We start from the raw sequence: 19,615 nt of genomic DNA, 5'->3' as shown, positions 1-19,615 counted from the left end.
AATGATTTGTACATAGTACAATCGAATTTATTTCACTCAATAAAAAAATGGAACAAATGATAAATGTCCCCAAAGTTATTTTGGCCAGAGCTGTGAAATCGTTCAATCAATAGAAATTTGAATCACCCACGATGCTGTGATTGAAATGTCATTGTTTGATAGTAAATATAAGAACCACTTTTCGAAAGAATAGAAAAACTTTAATGCATTACGGAATGGCAGAGAATGTGAATGCAAGAGATTAGTAGAACTCATCATACATAAATGCAAATTTGGGTGAATGCAATCACTCATATCATTCAATACTAATTCTGCTATACAAGATAATTAAGTAATTGTATGCCAAAGATCAATAAAATACGTAAGTAAGTAGAACTTCTGAAGCACGACGCATACGAAATGCAACTTTCCATATTTATGTGCATACAAGGAGAGGGTGATTTTAAACCATTTCAACTATTTGTGCTGGATTATTGTGGTTGAATTGTGGACATGAAAGACAAGAAAGTTTGTTGGAATAATTAAAACACAACTTTGTAAGCAAGTAAAAAGTTCTGAGCATTTCTTCGCTCTACTTCGATGAAAAATTATTAAGATTAAGAATTATCGGATTGTCGATTTTGATCGATAACTTTGTACATTGCGAAGGCGAATGAAGAAGTCTTGTTGTTGTTGTAATATGATTTCTATTCACCCTTCTCATTCACTAATTCTGCCCGTTTCTACTCTTTCGCTTGCCTCAATCTGGTCAGTTGTTGACAGCAGAGGTTCGAATTGAGTGTTGAGTCCGATGGTAGCTGCTCGAAGTGAATGATTTCCTTTCAGTCACACAGCAGAAACTTCGTGGCCGCCAACTTGGGCTTGGCGATCGATTTGACCACAATTTTTTTTTTCAACTGCTCTCGTTTGTATAAGTCGGGTTTGTTACGGACTCTTTTGCCTCAATTCGTGTGGCACCCATACATCGGGCTTGGAATAAAGGCTCACATGCGGTCCGACTCCACGATTTCCATGATTTGTATCAAGATTTTCGACGATTCAATTTACCAGAGTGTGATTCATCTCCGACGTCCATATTTCCAGATCGGAATCATGGAAGCCATTCTTTCGCTGGTGCGTTCGTTACTGTATTGGGTCCATATACGCTATAATTTTCGTTTTTTAACCTCCATTTCAGAAAGCTGTAACACACAACTGTCTTCACTAAATACAAATCAAATGTTAAATAACTTTTATCGCAACGTAATTTCACCCATAAATTGTGAGATATTTCTTACTAAAGACATCCAGCCAAAGACATCAATCCAAATCCAGTCTAATATTTCGATATAAGCATGCATATGTATGTATACTTTATAACGTCATCTGAAGCTGTGACTAATAACAATTTTTTAGGGGAAGATAAAAATGTTAAAAAATTTATTTTCGAAAAGAAACCCATTTTGACGTGATAACGTCTTATAATTCGATTTAACAGGCTGCACGCACGAAAAAATGTGTCGTTACCTTGCTCATTACTGTTCATATGTAGTTACCTTGCTCATTACTGTTCATATGTAGTTACCTTGCTCATTACTGTTCATATGTAGTTACCTTGCTCATTGCCGTTACCTTGCTCATATTAGTGTTACCTTGCTCATTACTGTTCATATGTAGTTACCTTGCTCATATTAGTGTTACCTTGCTCATTGCCGTTACCTTGCTCATATTAGTGTTACCTTGCTCATTGCATTGAATGAACTGCAAGCGAAAGGGCGGAACGAACGACAAAGCAAACAAAGCAAACGAACGGCAACGTTCGATATCTTGCTCTCTCCTACTTAAGTGAGCGTATATATGTATGTATGTATATGCGCAAATGTACATATATAAATTCACGTATTTGTATTTGCATATGCCTTCTTATTGATTATTATTAATTTGATTCACTTGAAGAATTTAAAATAAAACCAAGTTTGTTAATAATACCTGTTGTTTTAATGTTATAATTATTAATTTTTTTATTATATATGAAGGAAAAAATGTATGGTAATATTTACCATATCTATACTAATATTATAAAGAGGAAAACTTTGTTTGTTTGTAATGAATAGGCTCAAAACTACTGGACCGATTTTAAAAATTCTTTCACCATTCGAAAGCTACATCATCCACGAGTAACATGGATTATATTTTATTTTGGAAATAGGGCTCGAGATATAGGTCAAAACGTGGACCCGGGTAACCTTCGGATGTGTATGTACAATATGGGTATCAAATGGAAGCTGTTGGTGAATGCTTTAGTCCAGAGTATGTTTCATGCTGCTCCGTGACTAGGGTCTCGAGATAGAGACCAAAACGTGGACCCTAGAATGTGTTTGTACAATATGGATATCAAATTGAAGCTGTTGGTGAATGCTTTAGTACAGAGTATTTTTCATGCCGCTCCGTGACTGGGGTCTCGAGATATAGGTCAAAACGTGGACCCGGGTAACCTTTGGTTGTGTATGTACAATATGGGTATCAAATGAAAGCTGTTGATAAGTGCTTTAATACGGGGTAGTTTTCATACCTATTGATGACTAGGGTCTCGAAATATATGCCAAAACGTGGACCCGCCGTGTCTTTGAACCGAATTAAACCAAACTTACACACATTGTTAAGTAGGTATTGAAGATGATTTCCGTATAGTTTGAATACCTATTGGTAGATAGGGTCTCAAGATATAGGTGAAAACGTGGACCCGGGTAACCTTCGGACGTGTATGTACAATATGGGTATCAAATGAAAGCTGTTGGTGAATGCTTTAGTACAGAGTATTTTTCATGCCGCTCCGTGACTGAGGTCTCGAGATATAGGTCAAAACGTGGACCCGGGTAACCTTTGGTTGTGTATGTACAATATGGGTATCAAATGAAAGCTGTTGATAAGTGCTTTAATACGGGGTAATTTGTTATGTTATGTAATGTAATGTAATGTTATGTTATGGTATGTTATGTTATGTTATGTTATGTTATGTTATGTTATGTTATGTTATGTTATGTTATGTTATGTTATGTTATGTTATGTTGTGTTATGTTATGTTATGTTATGTTAATATATGTTAAAGTATATTATGTTATGTTAATGTTAACTCATTCTCTATATCCATACAAAATATCTATCAAACAAATAAAATTAAAATTTTCTTTTGAAAATGCAACCATTCAATCAGTATTTTCTTATGACGTTATCACGTTAAGCTATCGTCAGTAAACCGACTTTACAGACAACCTCTTTTTTCATAAAATATGTACCAAAGTCGAATTATACTCAATTTTAATTTTTTTTTCTAATATTGTAATTCGATGGAACTAATAAATTTTGGATTTTTGAATAGTTACGGCCATTTGCATTTCGGGCGGCTATACAAATACACAGGATTACCGTGAAAGTCGTCTAGATACTTAAGGATATTATTTAAGTAATTTCTGATTAATTTGGATGACATGAAGTCCAAAGCCTAACTGTTTTCGAATATTCAATTTTAAAGATTATTTCAAAAAAATATGTTTTTGTTTGTTTTGCATATACGCCCACTTTATGTTAAAAGTTAGTTCAAGGGACCAATTATTTTTCTGTTTTTAGCTAAAAGGTATGTCAACAAGGCGCATTCGTTAAAGGGGGTGGCACTAACCAGCAACAATATTTTGTACGCTTCATTTTCAAAGAAAGGTATTGGCAAAGTAGAAAACAAAGAGTGAATTCGCCTTGTTTCACCCTGGGTTGAGAGCCACATAGACACGGCGAAAGAAAAAATAAATCAGCTGATTTACCGATACCATTCAAGAATGATAGAGAAAAAGATTGCACCTTCCGAATTCGCCTTGTCTTGAAAGCCCATGAATAAACAAGCAAAAGGAAGGGGAATTACGTGTTTGTGAAGAAAAAGAGTAGGCGAAAGTAATGAAAGCAACCAAACAAAAAAAATTATGCGCACAGACACATTCTAACCATGGCGTCTTCCGCATAAAAACTCAAAAAAATGCATTTAGAGGCTTTATATACATTTGTGCTCTAACAATTTGACATGTGGCACTTCGTCTGCATTAGTTTGTATAATTTTAATCCCGCAAGTCACAATACTCTCAAGCCACTCACTGAATTTTCACAAGCATGTAATTTCTCCTACTTTTGTTTGTTTTGTTCGTTTCTTTTGTATTGCGAACGCAGCTGACGTCAGACTTGTCAAAATCGCGAAAAATAAAGTAACTGTTTTTTAATGGCGTCACCTGAGTTACTCAATTCGCCTTGGATACCATCTTTAATAGATGCGCCTTGGTATGTCAATCAATAAAAATCCTCAATGAAATTTGAACCAAGCCTTGCAAGTTGGCAAAATGGCCAATTTGCCGAATTTTCATAAATTTTGTACAAAATTCGAAACTTGACGTTATATGGCTTTTATGGAGGCTATTGTAAATAAACTGTTGTTTATAAAAATAATTAAAATTAGAAAATACATCAATAAATAGTCACATTTGTCAATATGTGGTGTACACTTTATTTTGTCGCTGACTGTACGTACATATTATTTTGTTGATCGAGCTCCTCCTGCAATTTGCGGTGTGAGGTGTTAATTGTGCAGATAATTTTTATGCGAAGCTTTGAGTAGCTTTTTATGGCATAAATACACCCGGAGCTTTGCCATTGCCTACCGAAGGGGTGACTGCCGTTACAAAATCCTTTTTCTACAACTTGATCATCTATATGTATGTAGAATGGCCTTCAAACCTTGACTTACCAAATGGTGGTCACTCACAAACCGGCTTCGCTGTCCACCGAAACTTTAACTACTTCTCCTACTGTTGGTATTGAAAATGAACATAATTAGGCATCACCACATTCACCTTCTAAGTAACGAAGTTTAAAAGAAATGCTTAAAGTGCGATATTTCAGTGTCAAAAGACCTCAACTGGGCGAGGCACCGCTCACTTTTAAGTGAATCTCTAAAACCACTTGGTCAAAATTTTCCCAAACTTTGTACAACCCATTTTTACTTTTCTTATTTTATTTTTTCTTGGCTTGTAAAACGTTAAGCTTTAGTCGCAGACGAGAGGTGGTTTTTCCATCTGGCTGTTGTTGCCTATGTATCATAGATGGTTCACTCGCTATGTCATGTGCTATGCATTGTTGTGCAGCCCTTTCTCTTAGTGGAATATTTGTGTAGTAAATCGTGAGTAGACTTGCGTAATGAATGTCAATTTAAATATGTGCATACAAATGTATGTATATTTGTATGTATGCATACAACTATACAAGTATAGTACATATCGTCGCAATTTTATTAGTCTGAGCCAGTTGTTGCTTATTAAAATTGCACGCATTTTGTCGTTAAAATACAAGCAATGAAGAATGAAAAGAAAAATGCCATATGCAGAAAATAAAAGCACTTAAGAAAAAAAGAACAAAACTTTTTTTTTTAAACAGGCTGAATGTTACATTACATTTGATATCTGATGTACATATCTGTTTTCGTTTCTTTGCAGTATTTCTTCAACGAAAGCACAATTTCATTTCGCAGACGTCGGCAGTTTATTCACACCGATATATACACAACATACCATAGCAGCAGTTGAACTGGACGGCGGAGTACGCGTCGAATGCCGAAGATCAGATCACTGCAAAGCAGTGATTCCACAACAACAACAATAACAATGGTAAAAGTAATTACTGCAATAACAACAATATAGTATTAACGTAAGCAATAGCAAGCAACGCAGACGGGCGCGCATCGCACGATACTCGAAGAAGCAGACCATGCTGCAAAAAGAGAGAGGAAAGCACGAAGCCAAATGGGATAAAAAGTAATAAATAAAAAAAAAATATATATATATGTACGTATATAAAACAAAAACGTGAAGAGAAAACAACTACAACGAATAAGAGAAAAAGAAATTATACTATGTACGTACAAGTATGTAAGTAATTGACAAAGCTAAAATGAAGCTGCCTGAATGAACAAAAAGTCGCGGCGAACGTTAGCGTACAGTGGCAGCAGTCGAATTACCAGCAGCAGCAGGAAACGCAGAGGTAAATGAGGGCAGGAGATAGATGTGTAGAAATTGCAAAGCAAGAATTATTACTTTCCAACCATACATACATACATACATATACAGATATTGGGTTTTGCGTCAAGGTTTGTGCAAAACTAAGTAAAATGCTATATGATTTCTTATTAGAAAAACTTATGGATGGATGGACATGTACACACATGCATACGAGTATGTACTTCTTAGATGGATAAGGCGTTTGATGAGTAGACGAAAACTTTGTTGGATAGGTAGAGTTATGCAGGGATGATGGAGAGTTGCATCTTTGCTTGCTGCTAAGACGACTGTTGTTCGACTACGCGCGTACGAAATACTTACACCTATGTACATACATATATACATATACATACCTACATGCATGCATATACATACCTACATACATATATATAGATACCTACATGCGTATATATATGTATATAGGTACAAACATATCCGTATATAAATTTTTTTTTGTTTTTGCTCTTAAAGAACATATTTTTTTTATTAACGCAACCGTGGTAGTTAGCACCTTCCTATTGTTGTTTATGATGGCTTGGCTCGAACTAGAAATTGTATAAACAAAACAGTGAACGATTTTGTATATATAGAAAATATTCGAGTAGTATTCAGAGAAAATTATGTTTATTTAAGCCTCGTATTAACTCAGCGCCTTCGACTTTAGTATAAGCAAATCTAAAACAAACATTAGCAGAAATGCGTAGAATCTAAAAAAAGCAATGACAATACTGAGGTCTGATTATACCATTTGTATGACACGTGTGATCTTCAAAGCATATAACTAATATATAAGTTATACGGGTATATGGTACACACATATGTACATACATATATACCTATGGGAAATTCTTCATATGCAAGTACATAGATATGCCTACCAGGGTGGCGGAAGTAAACACAGAAATGAACCCACTAACCAACAAGATATTCAGCACACTTGTGCATACATATGTAACGTATATGTAATATTAGGGTGCCTCGCCATAATTTGCAGTTTTTCCAACTGAATTTAAACCTTTATTCTATTTTGAAAAAATCTCTACAAATCGAGTTTTCTATACATAAAATTAGTTTCTAGAAAACAATTTTTTTTAATAACCTCAAATAATATATTAAATAGAAGGCATACAATTTCTGCTGTGCTCGTCAGGATCCATGTCGATGGGTCGGCGCTTATTTCTATTTCATAATTTAACGCCAACAGAAAATTAGAAAAAATTCATAAGGTATCTTCTAAGCTTTAACTAAACATATCCGAAGAGATGTTTTCCAATTTTTTTATTTTAATAATATTTTATCATAAACATGTTTCATGCACCGTGGAGTAGTTTCATAAAAAACGAGTCGGACACGAACGACCACCGACATTGGATTCTTCTTCTTCCTAATTGGCGTAATAACCGCTTACGCGATTTTGGCCGAGTTTAACAAAGCGCGTCGTTTCTTTCTCGTGATAACCGGCACCAGTTGGACACACCAAGTGAAGCCAAGTCCTTCTCCACTTGATCTTTCCAACGCAGAGAAGGCCTTCCTCTTCCTTTGCTACCACCAGCCGGTACCGCATCAAATACTTTCAGAGCCGGAGCATTTGTATCCATTCGGACGACATGACCCAGCCAGCGTAGCCGCTGGATCTTGATTCGCTGCGCTATGTCTATATCGTCGTAAAGCTCATACAGCTCATCGTTTTCAGGGGCATGAGATTAGGCTAAATTTAATTTGAAACTTCTAACATTAACTTCTGAAATTAACAACCAGTCAAATTAAATTTTACAAAAATGTTTGGCGGCATATAAAGTTCGGACTGAATTTAGCCTTCCTTACTCATTGATGCTATTTGAGGCTATTTTTTGGAAGATAAGTTTAAGGTAAACTTGAATAATTTTATCGAAATTTTTTATCAATTTAGACTTGAAAAGATCATTTTACTTAACTCGCCCCCAATTTTGTTCGCAAATATCAACACATTTCAGCTTCGTTGATAAAATTTGTAAATATTTTTATGCAGTCCTTTTAAGCGTAAACTCGCAGTCATCTGAGTTAATTTTTTGGGAAGAATAATTTTTTTATTTATTTTTTATTTTATTTTTAAATAAAAAAAAAATTTTTTAATATACAATTTAATTTTTTAATTAATTTTTTTTAAATATATATGTATATTTTTTTAAATTAATTTAAAAATATTTTTTTTTTAATTTTTTTAAATTTTGAAATTAAAATTTTTTTTAAATTATTTTGTTAATAAAAATCTCCAACATTAGTGGTATTTTCCAATTGGTCCAGCTTTAATTAAGAAATTAAATTTTTTTTTATTTAAATTTTGTTTTTATTTAATTTTTTTTTTTTAATTAGTTTGTTAATAAGAATCTCCAGCAATGGTAGTATTTTCCAATTGGTCCAGCTCACTTAAATCTTAATATTTTGGCTAAAGTCTTAAAATATAATATAATAAATTTTATAATTTCGGTGGAAAAACTCCATTTTTTTTGGTGAGCCACCCCAATATAGTGCGTACATAATATTTACATAAATCAACGGCCTTTTTTAAAGAATATTTTTAACTAAAAACACATTCATCTTTTGCTAATTTCAACCCATACATACGTTAGTGGGTTGGCAAGAAAGGGATTTTGGGTTTGTAGCGTGAAAAAAAAACTTATTTTTTATACTAAGAATGAACTTATCAATTATTTGTACATACACATGCACGTGTGCATGTAAATTCTCCAGTTTGTTCGATGATTGTTTGCCTGCTTTAAGGAAACTCTGTTTCTGCACTCATAGAGTTTGTGCTCCTTATCAGCAAGAAACTGTGCCAATTGCAATTTGAGGCTGTTGTTGTGGTTGTTGTAACCACAGAAAGCATCTTTAGCGGGCGCAGTGACTACTAGACTAGATCGACTATCTTGGAAACTTGGGATTTCGGATCTTCAGGTGTGAAAATTTGGTAATTCAGAAATATTGCCATCCGGAATAAGTTGTGATCTGATGGTGTAAGGTCCGGGGTATATAATAGCGGCGACATTGAATCAAATAAGCTACAATAACTTTCCACAACTTACAGATAAATTTTCTAGTTTTAGAAGAATAAGATTCCTTTGTAATACGCGGACTCAAGCCGCTTTTCTAGATTGCTTCCTCAAGTTTCAGTTTTTGTGAGAAAACATTTGAATTATTGTTGCCACAGGATGAACCGTTTCCATGAACTTTAGGGGGCTGCTGCTAGAGTGAAAATCCTTGGTTGAATATGAATATTCGGAACGGGGCGTCAATTTTAAACTTTTACTGATCAAGTAGAACATTGGCAGGTAGATCTCTAGTGCGGTATTTGTTAAACCAATACTGGCATGAGCGCTCTACTCAACACAAAGATTGATTACAAGATTTTACCATCCCAGGGCCGTGACTTCAGTACAGAAGAAGAAACGAAAAGAAGAGGAAGAATAAGCGAATGTGTGTGGAAAACCAATAATGATAAAATGCATCGTGCATACATCTACATTTGCGCGTGCATACGAGGGACGTTAGAAAAGTACGTGCAAAAATAAATTCCACTTAATTGTGTGGGGTAAACTTTTTCTACTTTTCGACATAGTCTCCTTTTAGGCTTACACACTACGTCCAACGCTATTATAGTTTGTTGATGCCTTCCAAATAATAGGATTTGCCTAAGTCTGACAAATAGCCATTTGTTTCTGCAATCACCTCCTCGTTTGAATAAAATCTTTTCCCACAAGCCATTTCTTCGAATTGGGGAACAAATATGTAGTAGTCCGAGCTATCCGAGGGAGCCAAGTCTGAAAAATAGACTAATAGAGTAATATCGCGACCACAACTGCTGAGGAAAATCACTCGTCTTCTTCGATTCAAACGAATGCCAAACGAAAAGAAATATACCGAGCTGGCTGAAACTTGGTGTGTGTTTTCCCAAGAGATGCCACTATCTAAAACTAACTTCGCCCACGCGTCTGTAGTGCCATCTCTCTGACTTTGCACAGATTTTTCAAACGACCCTCGTACATTTTCCAATCAGAAAATAGCGGTTTGTGAATGGCGTCACCTTAGTAATCTTCACATCGTAGGTTAACAACATAAATTTCCTATATCTCTCTGTGGGCTTCAGCGACTTTCCTGCTTTTATGAAGGAACGTAAAATAATAAGGCGTCCCATTAAGACCATCACTTTAGTACTTTGAAAATCAACAAAAAAAGAAAATGTTCAAGAAAAAAATAATTGAAAATGTTTATTTGAAATGCTCAGGTGTTTTTTTATAATAAAGACTATAGACATAGAAATTATGTGCAGAACGAAATGGCAGACATATGCTCGCCTTGTAATGTTGTCCTTATTCAAAAAAATTTTCGAATACATTTTGACAAATGCTTGTAGAATCTCGTTTCCCTTTTTCTTTCACAAAAAAATCGAAGGAAAAAACTCCTTTTTCATAAATTCGTACGAAATCATGGCAATTATTCGATGCGTGTACAGTCTCATTGACTGACAGAGGTCCTTCAACATAAACTCAACACTGCTATCTATTTGTGAAAGCCCAAATGACTTTCACGTCAATCCAATAAATAACATAGTTTTTGTTTTGAATAACATCTTTTACCTTTAAAATATACTACATGCACGAATGTATGTAAACCTCAGTTCTACAGCAGATATTGTTTGTATAATTTACACTCTGACTGCATGCACTCACGCACACAACCACACCCAAACATTTAACTCCCAGGCTTTATAGATTGTATAAACAAACAATAAAAAAAAACAGGGCTTCTACTCCAAAAATCCATTTATTATACACATGCATATGTATACATACATGCATACATATTTATACATAAGTATAGGTAGATATCTACCGAAGACGCCTGATTGTCTTCGCTTTGCACTTTGAAGGGACATTTGGAAAATCAGGTCGCCTCTATTGAGAAATACTTTTTTACTTGACATGGTTTACCACCAACAACTGTACAGTTTTTACCGACGCAAAGAACAAAAATTAACGCATTTCAATTTGATGTTGATGTGGAAGCGATGAAATATCATTGCATGTGAATTGATTGATACAAACATACATATGCATGTATGTACATATATATAAATGTATGCATAGACATGGTAAATACCTAGCACATACACATACATACATATTTTCAGGTTGAAATTCCAAGTAGTGTCAGCATTGAAAAAAATATCATGAAATATGTTGATTTACTAGGGATTTGCTGCAGATTTGTGTCAAGCGCCAATTAGAAGCCAAACAACAGAAATTCCTATAAATGTTTTGTATTATTTAGTTGATGTGTTGGCGGTGACGCAAATATTTACATTTAATATAGAGCTAAATAATGAAGACTAGGCAGAATTCGAATTTCGAAGAATACGAGCATCTATACAAGGTGATTGTGATAGGACAAAAACAAAATTTATATGCGTTTTGTTTTTGCAATTTAGTGGCTTGAACGTAAAAATTTCAATCAGGATGTGGACAAACGAAACAAGAGTAAAAAACAGATCAATTTGACATCAATAAATCGCAAAAAACCGAAAAACACGGGTTGGGAGTTAAGCACGAAAAAGTACAAGTAAAGTGTGAACCTATTATTAGGGAGTTATGCAGGGTAGTCCATCTAACGCATGAAAATTAAACTATCGATTTTTTTTTACTTTGACAACTAAAATACCATCCGTGATGTATCAGAAATTTAGTTCATGGCTAGATATTTAGAAAATGAGTATCTTTTCGTTTGAGCAAAGTTGGGCAATATTAAAATCAATTATTGCAAATCGTGTAATCAGCCGTAACGAAAATGTGAATTGGCTAGTTGTCGAAAAGTTGCCATTTGACTATATTATTTATAGCCGTATTAAATTAAATTCTAGCTGGACTATCCGTCATGTACATACATACATACATATGCATATTAGAGTGCATCCATAAAAAATAAAAAAAATCGGTACTGTTTTGCCATCGCAATTATGAAATATCTTAAGATTTAAGTGAACTGTGCCAATTTGAAAGTGCCTCCAAAAATTTCATTATTTTGGTTCCGTTGATAAAAGTTTTAAATATTTTTATGCAGATCGTTTTCAGCATAAACTCTTCTATCATCTAATATAATGTTTTGGAAGAAATATTTTTCTTTAAGAATTTTTTGGAAGAAATGATTTTAAAAATATTTTTTAAAATGAAGTTTTTGAAAAAAAAAATATTTTTTTAAATAAATTTTTTGGAAACGAATTTTTTTTAAGTATTTTCAAATTGATTGATCTCTCGTGCACAAATCTTAACATTTTTCCGAAATATTTTGGCGGAAATCTGAAAGTATAACAAATTTTTTAATTCCGGTGAGAAAATCGCGCCTTAAATTCATGCGTAAAACCTTTTGAATAAAAATAAATGCTATCTAAAACTAAAAAAATAAATTTGAGTTTCACCACAGGCCTACTACACCTACATACGTACATATATAACAACAATATTTTCAGCTGTTGCCAAACTCGCGAAATTGTGCAATTATCTGCACGTTGAATTTTTTTGGCAAATGTATGTATTTTGCTTTAGAGATGATAGTCATTAAGTTAAAATGTTGCGAATTTTAAATATTTACACATTATTGTGCTTTGAGCAGTGTACAAACATTTTCAAAATGATACAATCAATGTGGCGATAATATCTGGTTCATTATAAAATATGTAATATTCTGTGCAAGAAATTTTAGTGTGCACTCGTAGCTAAAAGCCAGCAACACACAACATCCATAGGTAGGTATATGTCAAGATTATAAATTATTGTCTTTGCGGGATTTCGAGATCAGATTAAGTTATTTTAGACTCAGCGAAAATTCGATTAAGTTTTCTTATATATATATACATATATATGTATATAATTGTGGTGTGCGTCTTGATGTTGTTCCACAAATGGAGAGACCTAAAGTTTTAAGCCGATTCCGAACGGCAGATAATTTTATGAGGAGCTTTTTCATGGCAGAAATACACTCGGAGGTTTGCCATTGCCTGGCGAGGGGCGACCACTATTAGAAAAATGTGTTTCTTAATTTTGGTGTTTCACCGAAATTCGAACCTACGTTCTCTCTGTGAATTCCGAATGGTAGTCACGCACCAACCCATTCGGCTACGGCGGCCGTTCTCTTATTGAAACGAAATATATCTGCATTTTAAATTAACAATAAATTAAACAAAAAAAGTTTCATTAATAGCATAGATTTTACTTGAAATTTAAAGCTAAAGGAATTTTTGCTGCAAAAACTAATTCATAAATTATATTAAATTTTATTTAAGAGGTTAGGGGTAGTCAGAGGACCGAAGAATTGATGATATTTTTTGCTAGTAAATTACTTTATTTTACAAAAACAAAATCATAGCATTAATACATCATGTTTCGACTTGACTATAGCAACATTTCAAAAAAAAAATTATTAATTGTAAAAGTTATCGTTGTTTGTGTGGAGCCCGTTTCTCCAGAAGTCCCTTGCGGTGATCATCACAAGTCTTTGGAGATTCATCTAAAATCAAACGAATAAGGGAAATTAGTTTTATTAAGGGGTTAGGGGTAGTCAGAGGCCCGAAAAAATGATGATTTTCACGAATTTTTTTTTGCTACTTAATTAATTTATTTAACAAAAATAAAAACATAGCATAAAAACATCATGTTTTAACTTGACTTCACCAAAATTTCAAAAAAAAAAATTAATAATTGCAAAAGTTATCGCTGTTTGTGCGAAGCCCGTTTCTCCAGAAGTCCCTTGCGGTGAACATCACAAGTCCTTGCAGATTCATCTAAAACCAATCGGACAAGAAAAATTAGTTTTATTAATAGATCATCTTGTGCCTGATCGAAGCTTTTTTTTTTTTCAAAATGAACAAAATGGCGCTCTCAGAAAATTTTTTCCAGATTTTAGAAAAAAAAAACCAACAGTTAATTGTTAAAAAAAAAATCGAAATTGTTGAAAAAAAAAAATCCTTCGATCAGCCACAAGTTTTTTATGTTTTTCAAAAGCTGTATAAATTGTATTGAAATCTACGTAGCGGTTTTTAAGTTACAGTGTTCACCAGTTTGAAAAACATAGTTTTGAGAAAAACGCATTTAAAGTTTTGCTATCGGCTCCGGAGCGGCCGAGCGCCCTTTGTTAATTGTTGAATAACTTGAAAAGTATTTGTCGGATTCACTTCAAATTTTTACACAATATTTTTAAAACATTATACTTTAAGAAAATGCAAAAAAAAAAATCGATTTTTTGAAAATTCTGACTACCCCTAACCCCTTAATAGATAATCTTGTGCCTGATCGAAGTTTTTTTTTAAGTTAACAATATGTCGGCCTCAGGAAATATTTTTCAGATTTTCGAGAAAAAAAAAGACAATTAATTCTTTAAAAAAATCGAAATTAAAAAAAAATCCTTCGATCAGGCCCGAGTTTTTGTGCTTTTCAAAAGCAGTATAAATTTTATTGAAATTAACCAAGCGGTTTTTAAGTTACAGCGATCACCAGTGAAAAAAACATAGTGTTGAGAAAAACGCATTTAAAGTTTTGCTACTTGCTGTCGAACGCTCCAGAGCACCCTAACGCCCTTTGTTAATTGTTGAATAACTCGAAAAGTATTTATGGGATTCACTTCAAATTTTCACACAATATTTTTAAAATGTGTAAGAAAATGCAAAAAAAAAAAAATACAATTTTTTGAAAATTCTGACTACCCCTTAAATTAGCAATAAATTGAAAAAAAAAATTGATTTACTAGCATACATTTCACTTGAAAGCGCTGCAAAAACTAATTCGTAGATTATATTTATTAAATTTTATTTAATGTTACAAAAAGTTTTCCACTTAAAGGGATGCCTATGTCGAAAAATGAAAAAAAAAACAATTTTTATTTTATTCGATAATCTTAAGAATAAGACTAATGCACAGAGAAATGCAATTTTTTCTGATAAGAAGTTGCTTCAAATGCGAACATCTAAAATACTACCAAAAAATCACCATGTAATGAGTTTCAACCGAATTTGTTCGTTAAAAACAGTCTTCCGCCATTATGGGTTCACCTTTTGAATTTTTTAAATTTGCCTCCAGTTTGTAATCAGCGACCCCAAAAATCCCATACCAAGATTTGTAAGCATCGGCCTATTTGATGCTGAGAATCATACGATTTTTATACTTTCCAGTAATTTCCGTTTTTATCTCCCGGTGAATGCTTCTTCGAAACGAATGAGCCGATTTGAGAGGTTTTACTTTTGTCTCATTCAATAAGGATTTGGCGTCACATTCACAATTTAATTGCTAAAATTTTTATAAAACGCAATTTTTGTTTATTTGTGAAACAACAACAACACGCACATCATAAATTAGAGAAGGCCAGATACCTACTAAAGGATATTTGTTATGTTTTTTAGTCGAATCGAAAGAACTAAAAAATTACATTTCCATGGCAGCCGATTCTACGTTACCCTACTCCGGTTTTCCCCAACCAAGAGATACCGCCCAGTATACTAGCCCTCTCTAGTGTTCCGTACCTCACCCCAACTAAAAAATTAGTTTTCGAGATTATTTAAAGGTGACTTAAAGTACGTTCACATATGCAGTGATTAACAATAAATCTACAAAAATTAATCCATCCATTCACAAAGGGCAGATTAGCTGCAAAAGACTGTTTTGAAAGTTTTTTCTTCATAGAAATTGGTTTGGTAGAGTATTTTAGTTTTTGTTTTGTTTGTTTAATTATTATTAACGATATGAAGTAAAGGCAAGTAGAATCAATATTTAATTTAATTGCGCAATTTGCTGCTAGTAATAGGCAGTTGGATGAAATTTGTAAATGACGTCTACTTAGGTCGCAATTCACATGCAAAATTCGATGTTAAAAAAATAAAATAATACATTTTTTTCTTTATTTTTTCCGTTATCTCCTATTGGAGTATGGGGCGTCTAAACTCGATATTACATTTTATAATAGGCAATATAACAAGTCAAAGCGACTATGGACACTCGCCTTTTTCTGTAATACGACTGCATAATTAATAATATCTAACGGAGATTTTCTTTTCGTCTTTTCTTTGATATTTTTTTTGTTTTTTCTTTGACGTTTCTCCTTACATTCGTTATAATAGTTATGGATAACACAGAAAACACAGGGTTGTACTGAAAAACGTAGCTTGATAATTTAAGATTATTTTATAATCTCGCATTTCGGGAGAGACATTTTGTATGGCTAAACTTCTGATTTTCTGTACTAATAAAAAAAGACTGTTTGGCATTGTCAATTCAGGTGAACTTTTTGCAAGTAGACTTTTCGCATACTCATACTTTTTTCATAGACTTACTTGCAATAAAAATTATAACGGTGATTTTCATCACCTCATCTTATGTATTTTGGTACTTAAGAACAACACAATCCCGTAATGCCGGGTTTGTACATCTCTATTGACCACATAACCCGTAAGTAGGTATGTATATGTATTAATACGCGTATTTATTTAACTCAAAGAAACTATTAACAGTACAATAATTTTTTATTTTGTTTATTTCGATAATATTTATTTATTTTTAGCGTTTGGTCTGGTTTGAACATTACATTCTGTGTATGTATGAAATAAAAAGGCAATTATCATTCAAAAATTGCATATTATATAATTTGTAAATTTTAGCAATTTGTAAGTCGTAAAATAAGTAATAATACTTACATAAATATGTATGTATGTATAAAAACATATGTTGCTTACATATCTTTACGTAATTAAATAAACAAACATACATTTACATACATACACAGACACATACATACATATGTAGTCAGAGTCTCGGCATCTCACATGAAAAGCGCACACGCACTCACACATTTCACACTTAGGGCGAGTTTACATAGCCGGTCAGTCTTATGATCACAGTTCAAAGTTAGTTAACTGTCATATTTCGAGCACTTTTGAACTCAGTTTGTTGGAGCGAAGGGTGAAATTCTCAGTGGCCATTACTTTTGAGTGACATTTCATTCATTTGGAATCGGTGATTCGTCGCGCCCACGTCGAAATATTCGCTGTCCGATTTATTTATTTTTGTTGTTGTAGCATTATGAAATACTTTTTACTGATGCTGGAGTAAATGCTCAGCGTGTACGGCTTTCATTCTCGATTATGGCCATTTTGCAAATTTTTTGTATCCATAGAATCGAGGAAAATTAAATGTGGTAAAATATACATTTGTACATATATCTCTCATCAGTTGCAAGACTGTTATAATCCAAGAAAATATTTTTTTTTTTTGATAAATATGCAGAAATTACCACCAGCTTTTTTTTTTTGAGATGTGTAAAAATCATGGCGATGTCTATTAACAGTAACTCTCTAGATGAAAATATGTCTTTATAGTAAATACATAGTAAATTGAAAATTTTGAAACCCCTTTTCTCGATATTTTGAATTTTTTGGACTTTGCAGCAAATCAACGAAATATACAAAGATAACAAATAATAAAATCTGATATGTCGAAAATCTTATAACTAAGTCAAGCCGTAAGGTATTGTTGGAGCGAAACAGTAGTGGTACACTTTGTTATGGGAAAATCACTTGTTAGAAAAACACTTGTGTAATTATGGAAAGTAAAAACATAGGGGGATGCTATCAAAAACGAAACGTAAGGAGTAGGGTATGAAAAGTAAAAGGCGTGTGATAAATAGTTTGTGCAAAGCACGTTGTACAGAATACAGAAGGTTGCGCCTTCCGTACACCGCTACTTATATGTCGCGATTTTGACAACCGATGACATCATCTCTGCTGATAAACAAACAAAAGAAAGAGAAGTTAGTTACTTGTAAATATTCTGTGAATGGCTTGGGAATATACTGATTTTAAGATTTGTGTTTTCTAAATTAAACGAACTAATAAAAACGCAGAGGCGAGGCGCGTGATAAATTGTGAAGCACGAATTATAACAATATCTTCAAAGGCAGGTTTTTTGTGTGTTTTTGCCGATCCCGCCGTGGCAAGAAAGTGTGCGTGTGTATGATTTCTTGGCAGTTTCCATTGTTTTCGCTTACTCTTCCGCTTCAAAAACAAGTAATTTTTCTTCCTTTTGTTTGTTTATCTGCAGAGATGGCGTCACGGCGAATTTAGAAGGCGCAATCTTGTAATGTACACTTTGTATCATACGAGTTTTAGTGGTTGAAAGAAAATTCCGTGCCAGTAATGAAGTGAAGTACAAAATAGTGTGATCACCAGCGAATCGTTACACATCGGAAAATAAAGTCTTAGAAGATTTTCGTTTGAAGGTCGTTTGATGGAGGAACGTCATAACTCACAAATCGGAGGAACGCGGGTTTACAATTTGCAGTTGGCTATTATTGCACCCTCAGCTGTATTGCAAAAAAATATTTCTTCAAGATTTTTTTCTATAAAACATTAAATTTATTTTTAAAATCAATTAAAAATCTAAAAGTATGTAACTCGAGTTTCAAAGTAAAAAAAGTTTTAAATGTGAAAAAAGTAGAAACTATAGACGATCAAAGTAACGTCTTCCACAAAAATAAGCATATATTTGCCATTTGATATATCCTCGCTGAAAATCACCCAATTTTTTATAAAAACAGAAAACGCACGAAGTGTCCTATTGATATGTCAACTTCTTAAAAAAAACATGCCAAAAAGGCACTATAAAACGGAATAAAAAATGGCCGATATGACAGTTTTAGGACACGAAATTTTTTTATAAAATATTGCACTGGGTCCCATACTTTGAGGGTACTTAAAATACTAAGTAGCAGAAGAGAACTATTGAAAAATGAACGACGATAGTTGATTTATTATTATCGAAAATATTAAAAGGGTGAGACAAACCACTCTTACGGCACGACAATAGGCGGTTGTAAATATTATTTTTTGACAAAACTATTCGCCGTAGAACTTTTCGTATCTATTTATGTTTAGTAGATTTGATGAATATCACAAATATTATTAAAAATTAATCGACAGTTCCTCCTGGACGCTCGTTCACTATGGACGCAATAGGCACCTCAATTTTTATCTGAAACAAGTAAATGCAAATTTTTTTTGCTGCTTGATAAATTGTATGCATTAAAAAAATCATTACGCAAATAGGTGTACTTAATTTTTTTTTTTTCTTAACGAAGTTAGTTAAAAAATGTATAATAATTTATAAAATCTTAGAATTTTTTTTTGTTTTATTTAGTTAAAAAATATTATTAATAATTTATAAAATTTTAGAATACCTTTTTTTAAGTTAGTTAAAAAAATTTATAAACATTTCGTATATAAAGCAATCGGAAAAAATCCCGTCACTCAGTATATATGAAATGTAATTGACATATATATCAATTTGGGGTCAATCCGTGGTAAACTGCTTAAAGCCAGGACCTCGGCGCTCTTCTATAAATCATAACTTCTTCAAATAATAGCTTTTCTAATTATTTAAATATTTTTACCGAGAATTTTTATTTATTACATATTTCTGAGGATATGACTTTAAAATAAAGCAAAAAAAAAAAAATAAAAAAAATTAAACATTTTCCGT

The 19,615-nt window shown here is 33.0% G+C and overlaps 1 protein-coding gene across 3 annotated transcripts in view; it reads left to right on the top strand.

The window, feature by feature from the left end:
- The window catches only part of LOC129237632 (probable G-protein coupled receptor Mth-like 1), a 41,121-nt gene extending 21,917 nt beyond the window's left edge, over positions 1-19,204 (top strand). The window contains exons 2-3 of one of the 3 annotated variants that reach the window (XR_008581765.1): positions 5,508-5,825; positions 16,644-19,204. The gene's annotated coding sequence lies outside the window, so the exon portion shown is untranslated. Of the gene's footprint in view, positions 1-5,507; positions 7,160-16,643 lie in introns of those variants that run through there. The other 2 variants (XR_008581766.1, XM_054872505.1) reach the window with 2 other exon arrangements.
- The last annotated feature ends 411 nt before the right edge of the window (positions 19,205-19,615 follow it).

This window comes from Anastrepha obliqua, chromosome 2 (genome assembly GCF_027943255.1).
Source record: "Anastrepha obliqua isolate idAnaObli1 chromosome 2, idAnaObli1_1.0, whole genome shotgun sequence".
Lineage (NCBI taxonomy): Eukaryota > Metazoa > Arthropoda > Insecta > Diptera > Tephritidae > Anastrepha > Anastrepha obliqua.
This window is presented reverse-complemented; position numbering and strand designations above follow the sequence as displayed.